The sequence below is a fragment of the Rhyacophila brunnea genome, unplaced genomic scaffold (genome assembly GCF_057557595.1).
Source record: "Rhyacophila brunnea isolate RB1 unplaced genomic scaffold, BYU_Rbru_1.0 scaffold_16, whole genome shotgun sequence".
Taxonomy (NCBI): domain Eukaryota; kingdom Metazoa; phylum Arthropoda; class Insecta; order Trichoptera; family Rhyacophilidae; genus Rhyacophila; species Rhyacophila brunnea.
This window is the reverse complement of record NW_028232816.1, coordinates 35,818,997-35,823,855: the sequence shown is the minus strand read 5'-3', so window position 1 is coordinate 35,823,855 and position 4,859 is coordinate 35,818,997. Positions and strand designations below refer to the sequence as shown.

General features: G+C 33.8%; 1 non-coding gene across 1 annotated transcript; it reads left to right on the top strand.

The window, feature by feature from the left end:
* Positions 1–4,448: 4,448 nt before the first annotated feature.
* On the top strand, positions 4,449–4,521 carry TRNAV-AAC (transfer RNA valine (anticodon AAC)). The gene has a single exon. It is a non-coding gene; the product is annotated as a tRNA-Val (tRNA).
* Positions 4,522–4,859: the final 338 nt, after the last annotated feature.

The following is a 4,859-nucleotide window of genomic DNA, read 5'->3' as shown; positions in this document are numbered from 1 at the left end:
GAGATGACCGTATAGTATATCGTATATAGTATAGTCTCCAACTTTATTAGATTAAATATGAACATTAATTCAATAATTCAAATAATATCTGATTTTCGCAAAATTCATGAATTATTCAAGAATGAAAACCTAACCTAACCTATCAAATAATCCAGTTTATCATCTATTTTCAAAATTTGTTTTCTGCTGGCTTCCTGTAAAGTGTAAACCGACAAGAACCGTGTTTTATTTAAACATGAATTGTATGTCAGTACTGTACGACCCAAAGAGGTTAGACGGTCTTTAATATACGGCCATATATTTCCGATTGAAAATTTCACGGCGAACTGCATACGTAAAAGTTTCAGGACACGACATTTTTGGCCAGTAAAAAATCTTTGACAAACATATTTTATAGTATTTCTTTTAAAAGCATTCTTTTATAAAACACTGCGTAAAATGTTTTATATAAGTTGCGTTTCAAACATGGATAACGAATGTATTATATTATTATGTTGACTCACGATTTTTACTAATTTATTTCTAATTGGTGGTAACAAGGTGGTCAATAAATTTGTTGATTAATTTCTTGCCGTCTTTCATTTTGAAACCAACGGTCAAACAGTAACCCAATGAAGCCATATGTAATTAAATATGAATAGACTGCTGATAATATTCGATGAAATGATATACTTGTGACAGTTTATCAACATCACGCTTTTTAATGATGTCATCATCATTTTCGAGGAATCTTATTTTCATCACGTAAAATCGTTGATATTTATACATTTTGTCAATCGACTGAATGCTGAAAACTCAACCTGCGCATCTATTCTATACACAAGACTACTATCGGCTGCTATTGGCGGTTCACGAGGGTGGTTTATGTTTGTATTGAAGTATTATACTAGTTACAATAAGTTAGCCGTCTAAACTGTCTATCTCACTCTAAAATTTAGCACATCTAAAAGAGGTGCTGTTGAAACATAGCACTTATTGTAACGACTACAACTAACTCATTGTAATTTTTAGAATAAGTGCTTATACTTCGATACAAAAATATGAAAAAACTACCCTCGATAGCTGCCGATAGCGACCGATAGCAGTTTTGTGTATAGCAAAGATGCGCTGGAAACACTGCGAAATATATTATTGGACGAAGATCTTTTATAGCCTAATTTTGGTGTACCACACCTGAGACAACTACTTACTATACAGGGTCGATCTGAACCTTCCAACTAAAAATATTTATATATTATACACTATTATGACATACTTACTTCAACGAATAAGGTGCCCAAACAATCGCTCCACTCCAATGACACTAATATGGACGAAGCATCTGGAAAAAAAATGACAATCAGTTTTTTGTCGGGTCTGCCGAATGCCACAATTCATATTTTAATATCAATATCGTTCGCTCCAATGAACATTGACACTAGAAACACTGTTCTAACGCCATTACAATAAAGGTGATATTGCTATAAATTCCTGATGCGTGATATCGCATAATGGAAATTACGAAATTTCGTCACGTGACGTCTACCTATACGTGTGCGAATGTCGCTATACGCGAGATTACTTGCTAGCTACTGTACTGAGTGCGTTGTCCATTAATAATGTCATTGCTCCACTCCTAAATCTGATTTGAGCTAATCTACAATACAAAATTATGTCTCCTTTTCACCGTTCATAAATTTATTTATAACGTTTGAGAATCACTGCAGCTATAGAGTCATTTTAGCAGCAAAGTAGATATATACAAGAATAATTATGATTTATGAAATTTATCATCGTGTACATATAAATATTCATTTTAATAATTGATTGTAATCTTCTCTGCAGCATCTTCATTTTACAACCTGTTTTACCAGCTTACTATCACGTTAAGAGCGTACTTCAGTGAAACAGCAAATAATTTTCAACAGTAGGTGCGACGAAATTTCTCTCTAGTCGCCAATCGGAGACCGACAGTCGAGGTGTCCACACGTCGATTTGTTTTGTCATGGCGTCGGATGAAAATATTTTTAAATCGTGTAAAGATGACTAACAAACTTTACGTATGTACCTACTTAAAAAAACGTGTCAATGAATATACTATTATTATTAGCAATATAACAATAAACATAACATTAAATAGACGCATATTGGATTTTTATGACAAATTATATTTCGTTTGGCACGCGTCATTTGCACAATCAGCGCATCGCCTAGCCACGATACTTTTAGAACATGCCTCAACTGAAGTATAGCCTTAAACCAGAGCTAATGAAAGTTCAACAATTAGCTTATATTTTGTTGTAAGCGAAAGGCAACTTTTTAAAATTAATATTGCGATTAGGCCGTATTTTATCAATCAGCTCAAGTCTACCTGCAATTATTATAATGTGTCCATATTATATCGAGACATCGCATAGTACACAGGAGTTCCCTGGCATAGTACTTAAATATTTTGTACCACAAAGTCCTAGTATAGCCATATTTACAGGACTTAAAGATGAATTTTATTCTGTTCATCTTTAGTATTTTACTGAACAAAAAGTATTATAATTACCTTTTATATAATAGATATTTCACGAAAAAAAGACAACAGGTAAGTTCTACATAAAATAGATGTAAAAAGTAATGCCCAACCGAGTTGGATCTCGGGCTAGAAATTTATAATGTTTACATAATTCAGCATTTAGTCATTACGCATCGAGTCCAGCGTGAAAAACATAATTAATAAGTATTTATTGTAAATATGTCAGGCTTTTGAAGCATTTTTTTTAGAACAAAGACGAAAGTCATGTTGAACTGCTTTGCGGCCCAAAAATAGATCCTCATCAATGGCACTCAGCTCGAACAGGTGAAAAGTTACATCTATCTGGACAACAAGTGACTATAGATGGATGCATATTTGATAAAATTGTTCGCATAGTAAATCTAGGCTGGAGTGCTTTTAACCGCCTGAATAATGTCTTCAAAAGTGACCTTTCACTGTGCCTAAAGCGCAAAATGTTCAACCAGTGTGTATTTCCCGTGATCACATATGCGTGTGAAACATGGACCCCAAGTAAAATATAAACTAAGAGTAGCACAACTTGGTATGGAGAGGTGCATGCTGGGCATAATGCGAAAGAACAAAAACAGGAATGAATGGATAAGGAAGCAGACAAGGGTTTGCAATGTAATAGAGTTTATAAAAATCCTTAAATGGAGATGGGCTGAATACATAGCTCAAAGAAGAGACAATCGCTGGACAAATCTATTCATCCAGTGGTATCCAAGAAGTACAAAACGTCCGCAAGGTACACCTAGAGGCCGCTGGATCGATGAAATGATAAAGTTCTGCGGAAGTACGTGGCAACGCAATACACAGGACCGAGAGAAGTGTAAGCAGTTTGAAGAGGCCTTCATCCAGCAGTGGATAGATTCAGGCTGATGATGATGTCAGGCTTTTATACCTATAGCCTCAAGTTTTGATATATGTTTTTTTTTCAATACGTTAGTACCTAATCGTTTGTGAATGTTGTAGGTATGCGTGAAATGTATCAAATTGGTTGAAGCCTTTGTTTAATTGTGTTAATTATAGATCTTTACGTATTAATGGAATTGCTACGTGCTGTCTGGTTGACCAAGTCTAAAAAAAAAAACCCGGTTCCAGGTTCGGTTACACTTTATTAAAAAAAACTACATACTTACATACGTATACTTTACCTAGCTATAAGTATTTTATGGATATTTTATTTATACTTCAAAACTCAAAACAATAGGCAACTTTTTAAAGAATATATTATTAAATTTAATACGTGAAACGTAATGTTATTTTTTTTTTAGAATTATTAATAACCATCTCCTTGCTTTTTCGTACAAGGTGGTTGTTAGTAATTTTGAACAATCACAAACACCCAGGCTTTGAGAAAAACACTTAAAAGTTTTTGTCATGACCGGGAATCGAACCCAGAACTCTCGGCCAGCGGCTTACCCACTGCACCACGAGAGCCGCCAACGTAATGTTATTATGGACAACATAATCTGTAGGCTTTGAACACATTGTTTTAAAAAACTTTTGTAAATCTGTAAATCAAAAATAATAGAACAGTGCAATCTCCGGAACCTCCCTTTATCAAAAATCGATTCCGGTTCCAAAATAATTAAGAAGCTTAGAGAGTTCCATTCCGATTCCATTTCGAGCTCTGCAGATAAATAAGGTTTAAAGACCCTAATTGATTGCAAGATTATTGTTTGTACAAAAATATAATGTTATGAGTTGTTTAGTTATTCATTTCTCAAGGATCTTCTCTGAGTTGCCGGATATTAAAACAGTTACATGGAAAATCATATTATACAAATAACATATATTGCATAATTTATAGATAACGGGCAACCATAGTATACATATTTGAAATTGATTTAAATACTCACATATTATAAATAAAATAAAATTATTGCCTCTTTTAATATTTCGATTTGCACTTGTGAACATCGTTTCCGTGGTGTAGTGGTTATCACATCCGCCTAACACGCGGAAGGCCCCCGGTTTGATCCCGGGCGGAAACATTTTTTTTTAATTTAAGTATATTATATATTTATTTATAACTATATGTTTTGATGCGAGATTGTTGTAAAATCTTTATATAAACAAAATGGTTTCAGAAAAAGAATTAAGTACGTAAACCATGATATCTTATTATTTACAGACAAAAATAGATAGCCGTGGCCAGCCGTCCCTCACCCTGCAGCGGTGCTGCAAAAGTGATCTTAACCCATAGCTTACGGGCCGCACAAAATTGTGTTTTTGCTAATTACTTTTCAAATGCAAATTAACACGTTAATTACAAAATTAATTAAAAGGGCCCGTGAGCATTGTGTTAAGAAGAATATCATATTAATTATCT